The 15,740-nt window shown below is 43.9% G+C and overlaps 1 protein-coding gene across 6 annotated transcripts in view; it reads right to left on the bottom strand.

The window, feature by feature from the left end:
- Positions 1–15,740, bottom strand: part of LOC144476475 (nucleolysin TIAR) — a 680,102-nt gene that overhangs the window by 169,575 nt on the left and 494,787 nt on the right. The window lies entirely within an intron of this gene.

Here is a 15,740-nt window from a genome sequence, read left to right as displayed (position 1 = left end):
CCCCCCCCCGCCGACCGTCGAAACGACAATCGGCTTCTTAATTAATGATGCTGCGAAACGAATTAACGATTGATACAGTACTTCAATTAACCTGCTTGTTTGGGAATGGAGGGCGCCTTTTCACGGGAGGCATTCATAGCCGGAATACCCGGTGTGCAGAGACCCGGTCTCACACGATTCGTTCGAAAGAGGGAGAGGGGGAGGGGAGGGTGCTCGCCCCCCCCCCCCACGCTCGTAATAATGCAACGGAATCGAAAGTGTATTGTGGAGCGCATAATGGAAGCACTTTGTGATAAATTGATCGTTCTGCTGGCAAGAACGCGTTCCGCACCCCGTGTACACGGTTTCCATCGGCGCGGCGGCTCTGTTCGAAAAATTGTCTCTGCCAATAGACACCCCACCGCGTGTGTGTGTCGGTGGAGCGGTCTTCGTACGCGCAATCAGTCAGGCGATTGCCAAAATTTCAAATTCTATCGCGAACAATCGACAATTTTAAATATCGTGCCGCGGCGGTTCTATCGGCCGGCACACGGCTCCGGGACTGATCATTAACAACATGACGGCACTGTCGAAATGATCGAGCATTTCCGCGCGGAAACATTAATCGTCGCGATAATTACTGGCGAATGAGTGGCGACTGAAATAATCCCAGCTGGCTAATTGTTGCTAGATAATTTGCTAGGCTGTTGGGCAAAATGCAAAAGTTAGCTATTTTTATTGCGAGACTGTTAATTAGTTTATTTAAACGTTCGATTCGAAATTAAAGTAAAGAGCCATCGTTTTCGGTTTCTTGAAGTTATTAAACAAAAGTTGATAATATATGGCTTCTGATTTTTATACCAGTTGCGCAATATTTCCTTCGTATTGTACTACTATATTTCTTTTGTATAAATAATAATTTTATTTAATCATTTCAGTCGCAATTAAATAATCTAGAAGTTTTAATATAGTCTTGACATAACCTTAAAATAGCTATGACATAACCTCTCGATTTACTAAAATTACTATATGAAGAAAAATTTTCTTTCCGAAAAATCGTCGAACAGAGAACGTCTCCGTCGCCGTAAAAATCGAAGGGCTCTGTTTCTCGTTTCCCGGCATCGCGCGTCGCCGTCATTGATACGTCATCGGCCCCACGAAAAATACGAGCGAACTAATCGTCGACCGTGTCGCGACAATGGAAAAGGCCGGCCGGCCGGGGGGTGGGTGGAGGGGGCAAACAGCAGACATTCTCCTCGAATTCTCCGGTGGCAATTTTTATTTTGTCAATTTCGCGGCAGAGCGAAAGTGCGCGTTTCGGATAGGTGTACAGAAGAGAGGGGGGAGGGATAGGGGGAGGGGGAGTAGAAAGGGACTGGCATTGATATCGCAGACCGGGCTCAACTGTAAATCGTCGTGATTTAGGAGATGAACGACACATTGGCCAATGCATAGCTCAAACCGCGCTATACACCCCGATGGTATACTGCCGTGGCTGGCTTCTACGACAGCGGCGGCCAACGGGCAACGAGAGGATGCATGATGCATTGTCCCTAGACAAGCGTAGATAACGTCAGGGATTGCCATTGGCCGCGTTCATCCTTTGGATTTTCTCAATACTACCCGACGGTCTGCCCCACCGTTCCTTTGCCGATCGTGCGGCTCGTCGCGAGCCTCATCTATTATGTTAGCCTATCTAATCTCGAAGACGAATATTGATAGAACGATGTAGAGGGTGGGGGGAGAGGGAGGGGAGGTCGGCCGGCCGGCTTCCACCGTGCGCTGTCATTTAAACCTTGAGCGCTATATCATCCGTGAAATTTATCGTTTTTCACCTGCCGGCCCCCGTCCACGGAATTGATTTCTATCCGTGCTAGCAACCTGCTTCTAATTATTCAAACGATCCGGAAACGAGTCGATCGTGTACCGAGAAACTGTAGGGGGGGGACGAGAAAATTGTTATGGCTTTCGGATTTTGTCGTTGTCAATTCAGAATTTATTCTCGAGGTAGTTTAGTGAATTTTTAATCTATTTACTGTGTAATTTAATTTCTTAATCTATTTACTATTCAATTTAAATTTTTAACCTATTTAGTATTCAATTTAAATTTTGAATTCATTTTCTATTCATTTAAAATTTTTAATCTATCTACTATTCAATGTAAGTATTTAATCTCTTTTCTATTCAATTTAAATATTTAATCCATTTACTATTCAATTTAAATATTGAATATAAAATGTGACGTGAACAAAGTTGCACGTAAAAGCGCAAGGGATAAAAATCGTGTCGAATCGCATGAACGCCAGTGGAAGAATCGAAAACCAGCTAATCGATGCGACAATCGTGAAAGAAATCGTAGCGCAAAGGGTTAAAAAAGCCGTCCACGGACAAGCGTCGACAGAAATTTATTTATCCGGCGGGCTTTATAAAAATATCAAAAGACCCCCGCCGAGTTTTTCCGGGCGTTTCCGCAAAGGATTTTTCGAAAATTACTGTAAACACCGTGGTCGATATATATCGCGGCGGCGGCTGCATTTGCCCTCTCGTAATGTTTCTGTATCGAATTCAATGGAATCCGAGTTACAGCGAGTCCACAAAGGTTCTATACGAACAATGGGGGCATAGTTGCCGCAACCAGCGCGGCACACGATTACATACACGAGATTTCATTCAATGCAACGTGCGTTCATACGTGTAAGCCTCTTAATTAAGTACTTCGGTAATATCGCGTGTTAGTTACTGCTTAGCTCGGAACGCGTTTCGAATCAATGGATGATCGCGTTTGCGTTCCCCGGAGATCTATCACACTTTGCTGAACCCCTCTCTCCTCTCTGGACTGCCAGAGTTTATTCGTTTCTCCACGAAAAATGAAGTTCGACGGAACGGTGTCGTTTGCTTCGTTATTTCGCCATTAATCCCTTGCACTATAATAACGAATCAGACTGGTGACAAAGATTTCGTGCAAGATCTACTAAATATTAATGTAATTAATTTCTTTTAAATCGAAATCTAATTTAATTCTTCTTTTATCAATGTTTAAAAATTAAAGTAAATAAAAATAGCAAAAGATAATAATATAGCTAATAATATAGCTTAATATAGCTAATTTTTATCGAGGTACAATAATGCAAAAATCAGATTTATTTAAACTTTCTACGATTTTTATTATAATATACAGGGTGGGTCACTCTACATATTACCGCCTACATTTACATCGCTATTCCAACAAATATCCAAAAAAGTACCTGAGATGAAATTAAATAATTTCCAGAGGGCAGATTCTATTAATACCAGCCTCTTAATAAATAAATATATAAACAACACACAAAGGCCATTAACAGATCTTCAATCGCAATCATATTCTCCATAGCATCAAATGACACAACCTCGGACAATTAAGAAGATTCCCTATTAAAAAAGAAAGTGCAAACGTAGCAGCGTCGAGGGTCGCCAGAAATTTCGCGAAAATTTCGCGAGGGTCACGGCGGACCCCGGGGTGCCGTTGCAGGACGGAAACATTCTACCTCGGCTGTAACCCGCGGCGCGCCGGGTAACAGTCGGTCGAGTTCGAATGTCTCTATTATGTATCGTCGTAAGTGTACACGCGCGTGGAGCTCGGTTAATCGCGTTTCCTGAAGTTTCGGACGCAGCGCCGGCAACACCGCCGTCCCCGGGTAGCAAAGAGAGAGAGAGAGAGAGAGAGAGAGGGAGAGAGAGCGTTCTGCTGGCCCACCCCTCCGTCCCATCCCCCACGGTTTGTCACTCGTCGACGACGCCGTTATGCCACGCTACTTCGCCTTCAAACCACCTACCATCCGTCCGCGGCAGCCTAACGCTTTGCCAGCCGAGGGGATAGGAGGGGGAGGGGGTAGGAGGGTGGGGATGCTTCTCGCACAAGCCTAGCGCCCAGGCACCCCACGTCAATGGATGGAACGTATCTATAATGCGGCGAGCTTAGCACGCGCGTGTTAGGATCGTCCCGGTACAACCGGGCAGATTGAGGCTTAGAGCGACGGCAAACAGCATCAATTTGGCATTGCGCCACCACGCATGCTGATGGATACACGATAGGTGTGTGTATACAGAGGCGGAGCGCGCACCACCTACGAGCGCGTGTACAACCCTGCGAGCTAGAGAGCGCGCGAGCGCTGATCTACGCTAAGGGTTGGCAGTAACGCGCGCGCTAGCACGCACACACGCGTACAGTCGCGGCAAACGCGCAAACGGCGTGTACCGTACAAACCATTTAATTAAGCTGATTCAATGTAAACGGGTTGGGATTCGGCCGGGTAAGGACACACGCGGAAAGGTTAAACGGTTTCCATTCGTTTCCGCGGCTATCCGACTTCGCCTCGCTTCGGCCGACGCTTTTGTGTTCCGGGTTCTTCTTCGATCTTCTTTCTTCTTTCTTTCTTCTTCTTCTTTTTTTCTTTGGCTCTCCCCGATGCCAATGCCGTTCGTGGCAACCGGCAATCGACCGACGCGTTGACTGGCCGAATCACCGCCCATAAATATCCGACGGAATCGAAGGAATTTATTTAAGCTAACTCCCTGTACCGCAATTGGGTCACCCCCCCCACCCCCCCCCCCCGTCCTCCACCCTCTCTCCCCCCCCCCCCCTGCCCCGCCGCGCGAAACGGCCCGCGCCGACCGTGTTCTCTCGGCCACCTTCGCAGATAATTAGCGAGCCTTTTTTTCCACGATTTACCGCCTGCCCGGCTTTATTGCCGGACTGCGGATCTTTGCGAGAGGTAAATATACTGTAGATCCATCGATTGCGGACGATGTGTTTTAGGATACTGTTTACGCGTTTTACGTGACTTCTTTTTGACGACTTCCGGTAGGCTGCCTTTTATGATGCATTGATTAGCCCTTATTCATCCGTAATATTCATGTATTTTATTTACTTTTTATATTTATCGTTTAATAATTATTTATTTTATTTAGTTTTTATATTCATCCTTAATAGTTATTTATTTTACTTATTTATTGTATTCATCCCATATCCATCCAATATTCATTTATTTTATTTATTTATTTATTATATTCGTCCTTAATAGGACGAAACAATTTTTGCATCTTCTATTGCTATTATTGACTTTCGTTTATAAACTTTAAACCCTTACCGTACTATTTTCTTCGTAGTTGCAAAGATTAAGAAATTTCTCTGTTTCAATAATTTGTCAGAAAGACAAAAGCAATTTATATTTATTTTAATGTTTCAATATTGATGAGACAAGAATTTTATTCGAGCTAAAAGGAACGGAATAGCGTTCATAGTTAAATATTGCTAGAGATTTGCCACCGAGTGTTAGGCTCGTCAAATAATTAATATTAAATTTCAAATAAAACCTCAATTTAATTAAATCTCATGGACTCATGGCAAAGGGTTAATAACAGAAGAATCGAATTTGACATCGATTTAAAAGAGTTTAATAATATTCATATTTATTAGATCTAGTATTGAATATTTATCCCGAGCCTTACTCATTATTACACCGCAAGAAATGAACAATTCAATCCCCAGAAAAGAACTAATTAAAATAAAAAGGTGACGCACTGCAACAACAAAAAAAGGACACACGACTTTCATTAAATTCAAAAATTAGCTGCAATTGTTCTATTGCGGCGCAAACTATTGGATCGCAACAATTTTCGGCTTTCATAGGCTACCTGCTAATTACCTCGGCTGGGGAGAGAGAGAGAATCAGCTCGATTTGGAGGCCGGCGATCGGACGTTCTTCAGAACAATTAAATGTACGGTTATATATATATATATATATATGATCGGAGCGAGTTTTTGGCGTCGGTCCAAGGAGCTGTCCGAACTAATAAGTTAACAATGTCAACACGGCTATATCGGGCGACGTATTAAGTTAAATTTGATCCATTACGGCCGCGGGGCCCGCTCGATTACATGGCAAATGTTTGCGAGTGATCGAGCCGATGTCAAGTATCGACCAAAGCGCGCGCGGACCGCGCGACCGTCCTCGAGGTCGAGTTTAGGCCGTCTCTCGAACCGGCATGGACGACCGCGCTCTGCTAGCCAGGAAGCTGTCACTCCGACGAATTCGGGGTGCTGATAGAGGAGTGGAGACGGGGGAACGACAGAGAGATAAATAGATGGATGGATGGATAGTTAGATAGATCGATAGATAGATAAATGGATAGATAGATCGATAGATAGATAAATGAATAGATAGATAGATAGATAGATAAATGGATAGATAGATCGATAGATAGATAAATGGATAGATAGATAGATAGATAGGTAAGTGGATAGATAGATAGTTAGATACAGTCAGTCCCATAAGTATTCGTACCCTCATTGCTCATAAGAGAAATCTGTTGAAATCAAGGGATGCGTGTAAAATTTTGCAATAAACTTTTTATTATCCATTCTCTACTCATCACTAATTTTACTTATTATTATTTATTGCTTAATATTATCTTTTTACTTAGTATCATCTACTCATTAAAAAATTAAATCATAAATTTTAATTAGGTTATTAGTGAAGTATTATAGAAACTTGTAATCGAAGTAAATCAACTGCTTTAATATTGCATGGGGTGTCGAACCCTTCAATTTACGCGATCTTTATACAATTTCATTACTAAAAATGGAAATGTTAAATTTTGATTATATTATTCTCGAAGCATTATAAAAAATCATAATTGAATTAAATCAGTTGCTTTAACACTGAATTGGGTGTCGAAACCTTTAATTTACACGATCTTCGTACAACGTAAAATAAATTGTAAATAATTAAAAATTATAAATTGTCTGTAAACATAATACGAACAATAGACGATTCTCCATCAAGACTTTCCAATTCCCAGCCGACAGCGAGAGGGTTAAGCAACCGCGGCGGTAATCAGAAAGCAGGCAGTTTCTCGCGGGTATGGCGAGAAGCAAGTCGACGAGGTGAAATGAAATTGTCTCGCACAAGGCTTCGTTCTAAACGAAGTAGAAACGGCGGGTCACGGCCAGACACGTCTCCGGCATTAACATATAAACGAATCCGGGAGTGGGAAACGCCGTGATCGGACGATTCGGGTTTATTTTCTCTCTTTCGCGCGATTACGAATTATTCCCCGTGAAGTAAACCCCGTAGAAAATTCACGGGACGGAAACGAAATCCATCGGGAACGAAATTTCCACGAATCTCGCGTTCGCGGATCAATTCGCCGATTACAAGGCTGCCGATGCAGCTGCACGTAAAACAATTAATAACTCGTAACCAACGTCCATTAAGCTTCTTCGGCATCCGCGCGCGCGCCCGCTCGGGCGAGTGTCCCCAGACACGTCGGCCGCGCGCGCACAAGCCCCGACAACCGTATCCAAACAAAGCGAGACCCGCGGCTGCTTCGACACCTGGGTGATCAGTTATCCTCTGGCGCGAGCGAGGGTGGTTGGTTGCGTTTCGATCGTTAAATCAACGGGAGATTGACGGGCAAGCCGCTTTCTTGATGTTCGAATTGTCGAGGGCGGCGGACATCGCGAGACGTCGCCGTGATGTATTTTTCCATAGCGTCCGGGTTCGCGTTCGAGATGGAAAAAGAGCGGACGACGAGTGCCGCCCGGAAAGGAAGAAGAGAGAGAGAAAGAGAGAAAGAGAGAGAAAAGAGAAATAGAGAAAGAGAGAAAGAGAAATAGAGAGAAGCGGGGGTTTGACGGGGTGAACGGGCACACGTACACGGGCCGCAGAGAGACGCGTCCCTCTCCGTCGACGCGAGACACCCCGGCCCGGGGAAAGAGAAGTGAGAACGGTGACCGACCAGCTCCGCAGGGATACAAATTCATGTCGATGCAGCACAAAGTGGCGTCCACCACTTCTCAACCTATTCAAGCCGCGTCCCCCCTTACCCTCTCTCCCTCGTCCACCCCCGGTCCGAAACTTTCCAGAGCGAGCGTCGTTTTCGCTACCGCTTCTTCGACACTCGGGTCCGGGGCAGCCGTGTTCCTATCGATCTAGGCGATCTGAAAAAACTCCTGGAAACCACCGACGACAGCTTTTGCGGGCGCCCGCTTAGCGGGACGTCGCGCGCGCGGATACATCCCCTGCCCGTCTACCGGGGGTATTGGAAACGAGAGCTTTTTTGCGTAAGACCCGGCCACCGGTGGAGGGTGGAGGGGGGTGGTGGCTTGGCTTAAAAGGCGCGCAAATAAAAGCGGAAGGAAGAACCGCACAGGAATTGGCTTTAAATACACACAGAGAGAGAGAGGGGAGATGGTCGGAGTCGAATACCCGATGTCTTGCGGTACAGCGGGAGACTGTCCTTAACAAGGAACTGCTAGGCTGGACGGGGCTCTAATTACTGTGTCCTGTTTCCGGACTCCGCGGCTTTCGCTTCTGCGAACGACTTGCGGAATTTCTTTGACGTTTCTTGCGGAGGTGAATTTCAGAGGTTCTTTTGTCGACGTGGAGAACGATGGAGAGAAGGAAAGTTTTTTTGGAGCCGGTTACTGTGTGCTTATGATTTAGAAAGGGTGGTTATTGTGGATAAGGTACTTGGTTATTTGTGTGAATAATGTGATTTACACTACCAAAGATAGGACACGCGTATTTCGATTACTTTGTACAATTAAAATTATGGTTGTATTAAAATCACTACAAGTCTGTCAAATTCTCAAATAAAATAATAAGATATTTAAAGTATACGCGAATATTATAAAATCGGAAAATCTCAACGACAGAATCTATATCAAGATACTGGACGCCATTTTATTTTATTTTATTCGTGGCCGATAAATTCCTGTGATAATTTGACTAAGTATTGAACTGTATAATTATAATATATTAATTATTAATGTATACAATGACAGTAATAATTAATAAACTGTAAAATCATAATATATTAATTATTAATGGCTACAATAACAGTAATAATTATTAAACTGTAAAATCCCCATAATCCTAAAGCAATAACTAATTTAATAAACGACCGCATAACAGAAGATTCCCTTACACCGTCAAACAATATCTCCGTCGACGTAAATCGTTTCGCAGTTGTCTCGGAAAACAAGCAGACTTCGACCGTTCAAACAATGGAGAATTCCGACATCCGAGCACCAGATATCCCTCCGCCACTACATTTCGTCGTTTCGCCGTGAAGGGCCGAGATTTTTGAAGGGCGGATAAAGACGTCGATTTAGCATACGCATGTTCCGACAAAATCCGAAAGGTACGCCTTTCGCGCGACGACGAACGGAGCGCCGTTTTCTAAAGCGGTCGGCGTCGACGGCGACGGAGTCGGCCACTCTCCTCCGCTGATACGAGGAATAAACCGGCGATGATTTTCCAGCGAGATGAATAAATTGGTAATCGAGTTACCGGGTCCTCTGGCTGGTAGTCGACGGCGCGGGATCCAACGGCGGAGAGGTGGGCGGGGGGTGGAGGAACTTGGAAATCCATTCGAGCGGAGAGTGGCGGCTACAGTCGGATTCTGGTACACCACGCGTGTCAGAGAATTCACGGTGTTGGGGGATAACGGTCTTTCCACGGCGATAATGTTGCAAATTTATATTCCGAGGGCGATCGAGCAAAGCTGCTGAATGTGCACTCTTGGCCGTGACTGGTCTGCCCTTCCACCGGAATGCCACTCCCACTCCCAGCAACCTGAACCCTCTCCTCTTCCCGTCGACTTCGCCGTCGATGTCGACTTCGTCGTCTCTGTCGTCTCTGTCGTCGTCGTCGTCGTCGTCGTAGACGTCGTAGTCGTCGTAGTCGTCGTGTCTTTCTCCCGGCTCCTTCTCCCGACTTCTCTCGTATCTTTTGTGGACGTCACACAGAGTACGACGGTACTCAAGGCTTTTCTGTCAATCATGAATTGACAATCAATTTTTCATACTGCTATCGTCCCTTCTGTCTCTAACCCCGCAGCCGCCCTTCTCTTCTCGACCGTTGACGCCGGGAAAGGAATGAATCGACGATAAGGGAGACAACTTCATTCTACCCTCGAATTCAATTTGTATGTATCATGAACGTTTGTTCCCTCTCTTTTTTCTCTCTCTCTTTTTCTCTCTTTCGCTTTCTTCTCTCGTCGTTCGACCCGCGCGACGAAACTACGAATTTCGTTTCCCTGGATCCTGTTAACGTCGATTCCGGGAGCCGCGACGATTTTCGTGAACTCGGCAATTTATGCGGATGAGTATAGGCTGCCGAAATACTCGGCTGTGTTTAACAATTTGTTGTTACAGTGGGTCAGAATGTCCAGTGTTTGGTTTCGAGTATGAGCGATTTTAAGGAGGATTATATCGATAATTAATTTGGTGCAGTTGGACGTGAGATATCGAGTTTTAATATCTATATAGTCTTGACATAACCTCAAATGAGCAATATTGAGAAGTATTCAATCGATAATTAATTCTATGCACTTGGACGTGAGATATTGAGTTCTAATAAAGGAAATTATGTTTTAGAAGGTTCAAATTGTATTTTAGAATATTTTAGTTGGAATATTGTTGATTTTTTTGCGTTTTAACTATTTTATAATGCATTTGTTGCGACGTGCTTTAAAACCTTGCATTACGATTTATTTAAGAACTGTATAGTTTTTTGTACTTGATAAAACGAGAGGATCTTGACAAGAGTGTTGATGTAGTCTTGACATAACCTCAAATGAGCAATATTGAGAAGTATTAAATCGATAATTAATTCAATGCACTTGGACGTGAGATATTGAATTCTAACAAAGGAAATTATGTTTCAGAAGATTCCAATTATATTTTCAAATTTCTTAGTTGGAATATTGTTGCTCGTTTTTACTTCAACAATTTTTATTCATCCATATCTCTGTATATTTCTCTACAAAAATCAAACTCTCATAAATCGACCAACTACATAAATCGATCGAGAACAGTAACCCGATAATGAAACAGAATCGAGCGCGACGAGTTCCTTTGCTCATAATTAAGAGATAAAACGCGGCGCGACCGTGGCCGCGCCGAATCAGAATTCGAGATGGAATTCGGTATTTACCGGACACTTTATACGATTAATTAAACTGATTGGGTTACCGTGAAAGCCCTCTCCCCCCACACCAGAAAGTCCCCTAAAATATTCTAAAACTTTCCACGGCCGGTTTCGTTTCTACAACTTTCCCCATATTACCGCTAGGCTTAGATTAATTAAACGTTGAATTATCGGCGAGTCGGGCGAGGGCTCGCAAAAGCGTTATCGAGTGAAGATTGTTTCGGATCGAATTATGCGGAATCCGATTTCGGGCCGTCGAAATTTAAATAACAGAGCGCCGGCGTGGTGGGAGGACACACGTTTTTGAATATTTCGGCCGCGTTTCGGAGATAATTATTAATGCCTGCCTTTTCCGGCCGATTTAAAATATTATTAGTCCGCCGGACGTGTCTAGCCTGCGTAACGCGCACCCTCTCGACCCTCGTCGCCCTCTCTTTTTATTTATTTATCCTGCCTCTTTTTTCTTTTTTTGTTAAATCGGAGAGAAGGACAGATTTTACGGATGCGACGGATTCAATGAACCACTCTTTTTTTCCCCGGGACCCGGTTGTAACGCGAACACTTTGAGGTATTCGAGTTCAAATGAAATATTCAACTCGTATCTGATCGCGTAAATGCGCGGCCCCGCGCGTAATTCGCCTCTGGGAATCTGCTCGGCTCGAAAATACGTCTGTAAAATTAATATTGATATCGACGGGAAGGCATAGCAGCGGCGAGTAGAAAAAAAAAAAGAGTGAAACGGAGCGCGAGGTTTTTATTCGAAAGGGACAAGTGTTATTGACCGTTCTTCGCGCGGACAGCCGGCCATTCAAAGCGTTCCCTTTTTGCCTCGGCTAATTGCAAAATTGTGATAAATTATCGCCGGCGCCGCCGCCTCCTCCTGTCTCTGTCGATTTAATTATAAAAACGTGTATTTCTGTACGGGGAGTGGGAAAACCCGCGGAAATATTTGCCGCGCTTTTAATGATTTTCTTGCGTGCCAACGGCCGCGCCGTTTTATAATTACCCTTTATTGTTACGGAGCGATGAAACACAAAATCATTTTCAAGAAACCGGCAACAATTTTAATTGCCGGTTTCGTCGGCGTTGTTACAAGTTCGCCCGCCGAGTTTCGTACGGCGACGCGCACTTGTTCGCGATTTTATTTCGCGACTGTTTTAATGAAACTTTTCGCGTTTGTTGCTCGGTATATTAATAATTGCGAACGATGCGCTTCTCGCGAGTAATGAACGGTCACGGAGCGTTCGATCTTTTGGATTTTTAAATATTTTCGGGGGTTTTATGTTATATGTCGTACATATTATATTACTCGGCTAGCTTCTCGACAAATTGTTAATTAATATTTTACTGACCGGTAGACTATTAATCGATTTTTTCCCCGGATTCGTAGCCTCTGAATCGATTATTATAGTAACCAACTATTTGATATCTATAATTGAGATCAATGTGTTAGATTGTACTATAGTAAGCTTCACTATTATTATATAATTTTTTAAATATCTGTCGCGATCAATAAAATGAATAAAACTAAAATAGTAACAAAAATTCTACACTGAGCTACCGTCTCCTCTAATATTATCACATACAACTTTTCAAATATTACCTATTAATACACTCTTACCACCAATATTATTAATTAATTTATTAGCGATTAGTAAAACAGATGAAATAGAAATAAAATAAGGATCTAAATTTTTATGGTCGGTGAAGTATTAATAACAAGATCTTATCATATCGAGAGAAAATGACCTGTCGTTGGCTCTAAAATTATGCAGGCGAATTATGCGAGTTTTTTTATTCCTCCCGTGATATAATATAACCACCGATTCGCGGATAGAACATTAACCGGCGCACGATAAATTGTTTGACTCCGATAAATTAGTTTCGGCCAAAGGTTTGTACAGGGCGGAACAATTTTTAACGAAACAGATCGCTGATTAATTCCCGGCCCTGATATCTGTTTGCGAGCATATAATTCTTCCTCTCGAGTCGATAGCATCGAAGGGTGGCACGGGGGTGGCGGCGGTGAGGGGTGGTGGTTGAGCTTTCGCGCGAACCTCCAAGACTCCGTCGCGATCCCGATAATTGAAACGATCATAAAAGTTTGCTTAACGGGGAAGCGTTAGATTATCGATAAGAACGGGGCGAAACGGAGAATAAAGAGCAACCTGCTATCCGATGGACGTTGCACGATCTACGCGGTCAAAGGGTTTTTATTCTTTTCACAATCGTTCGTTGTACTACGACTGGAAAAGGGAAGGGATTCGTTGGTTACGAGATTTCAAATTATTAGTGCATGATTGTTTTTTATAAAGTAGTTTAGTTTAGTAGTTAAAGTATTGCAGAGACTGCAAATATTTTAGATAATTTTTATATATTATAAATTGATGTATTTTATTGGTTATGTCAAGGTTAGTTTATTTCGTCAATTTTTTCTCATTGAATTTCGCTGACTTTGAGGTTGCAATAGTGTATATTATAATATACGATAATTGAATATGACGAGAACACTGTGCATTGTAATACCATATATATGATGGCAACACTGTGCATTATAATATACCATACACACGACAACCACATACAACACTGTAGGTTGCAGCGCTCCATACAAAACAACACAATGCTGCAAAATATAATATACTGCAACCTCACCTACCAAAATACAATACGTAATATTCTTAAAAAAAAAAAGAAAAACAACGGACAAGTAACAAATTGATTTTGGAGTCGCCATTGGCGAAGCTCGCGCCAGCAGCACGAAGGTCGACAATCTAATATTGACCGACTCCACGCTTCGAGTTGTCTGTAGTCGGGTTACCGGTATCAAAGTAACCGAGAAAGATTAATGGCTCGTTTTTCCCAAGGTAATCGGATTTTTCATTTTTCGACCAGCCGGCCCAGGTGGAGAGAGGAGAGGAGAGGAGAGGAGAGAGAGAGAGAGCAGAGGGGGCGTGCATGACGGGACGGAACGAAACCGAGACTGATTGTTTGTATTGATTAGCCGGCCCGGGTAACGCAAGGGTTTGTCAAAGTCCCTTTCCCTCGCACAGGGGTTTCCGTGGGATGTCACCAAGCCCGTCCCCCCCCACCTTCCCCCCCCCCCCCCCCCCCCCCCCCCGCTATACACCCCCCGCTTCCTGTTTGGCCGGGCGCGCTCTTAAGCCGTTCTCGCTTAGCAATCCACCGTGTAGAAACACGCGATGCCTGCCAGAATACTGATCCGGAAACCACAATTAACTAATGGACGACCGTCCCAGGAACTTATGCGAACGCTAGTTTCCGCATCCAGGCATCCCCCGCGCGCAACTTCCTGGATTGAGTCGTATCTTATAAACATCCCTCATGCGCTTGACTCTAAGTTGTCATGATCTAAGCAAAGTTTCGGCTTCCCTCTGTCGTCGAACATGCCCGCCTCCTCTACTCGTCCTCCTCCTCATCCTCGTCCACCTACTCATCCTCCGCATCCACCTCTGTAAGCATCTATACGGGAGACGTCACGTCTACTACCCGTGTCCTGTCTATACGTGATCTTCTACGTCGGGAATATCTACTACGAAAGGGAACGGTCACGTGGACGGATAGTGTCTTTTTCATTGCTCCGTTATACATGTCGATGTGCTCGTCGAACTTCAGTCGGTTAGGAAGTGTTCTTGCTATCTTGCTAGCTAAAACTGTAGATTATAGCAATCGAGGGTATTGCAAGGGGTAGGTTTATCAGTTTTTGTTCTCTGTTTTTGATAAATAGTGCGACGAGTATGCAATGCGTAAAGTAAACACGAAGTTGAGTCGCGATGAGGGTAAATGGCTTGGAAGAGTTCGCTCGGCGTGCACGGTAGATTGGTTGACCAAGCAATACTTTGCTGTTTATTGGAGCTTCGGTTGCATGATGGTATAGACGATTCAATTTTAGTCAGGATTATTTGAATTACCACGTTGATCATGGTTGCAAGAGTAATCCCTAATGGAATTGTTTTCAGTCAACGGTGTCAATTTCTAACTAGTGAGAGATATAATTTTTATTGAGACAATAGTGCTATAGTTTCTGTCTCCATTCTGTCACGATTTTGATTCCAAAAATGTAGATTTTTAAAATATCATACTTAGTAAAGAACGTCTCTTTTACATAAATAATGAGACTATGGATTTCAAAAATTTATTAAAATATTAAATAGACAAAATTTGAAATAGTAGAAAAATTAAAAGAACTTTAACCTATTCAGGGACACTAATAGCACATATATGTACGTTTAGTTTTCTTAACTACACAATCGACTGTTATCTTTTGTAAAAGTGCGCAGCACGCCGGCGGCCATTTTGACGGCGAAGCAGCGTACGAACCGCGCCGGGAAATATTCGCGTGGGGGTGGGTGGTGATATCATTGACTCGGGCTACTTAAGGAGCACGGTGGGTGCAGCGTGGCGAGACCAAAAAGGGTCGGATCTCGTCGCGTAATCTCTTTCCATTGATTAAATGGTATCGGGGTACGATGAGGAGACGCGGGAATCTCGTGTTCTTCTACGTCGTCGGAGAAAATCCGTGGGTCCCTTGAGCGACACCGGAGCCCGGCCGTTTCGTTACTTGCGCCCGAAAGTGGCCGCCGTAGGGATACGAGCCGGGCAAGGTGGACAGAAACGGAAAAAAAACTTGATGAGTGATTTATAATAGGAAGAATAATGGAGAATGGGTTGGACGGTGGACGTTGGCGGGGTGGCGGGAGAGGGGTGTGTCGACGGCTCGTTTATTAGTGGAGCACGTTTTCTCTCTCCTTCCGTCTCTACCTT

The sequence above is a fragment of the Augochlora pura genome, chromosome 10 (assembly GCF_028453695.1).
Source record: "Augochlora pura isolate Apur16 chromosome 10, APUR_v2.2.1, whole genome shotgun sequence".
NCBI lineage: Eukaryota > Metazoa > Arthropoda > Insecta > Hymenoptera > Halictidae > Augochlora > Augochlora pura.
The sequence above is the reverse complement of the archived record's forward strand: the minus strand, read 5'-3'. Positions and strand labels throughout refer to the sequence as shown.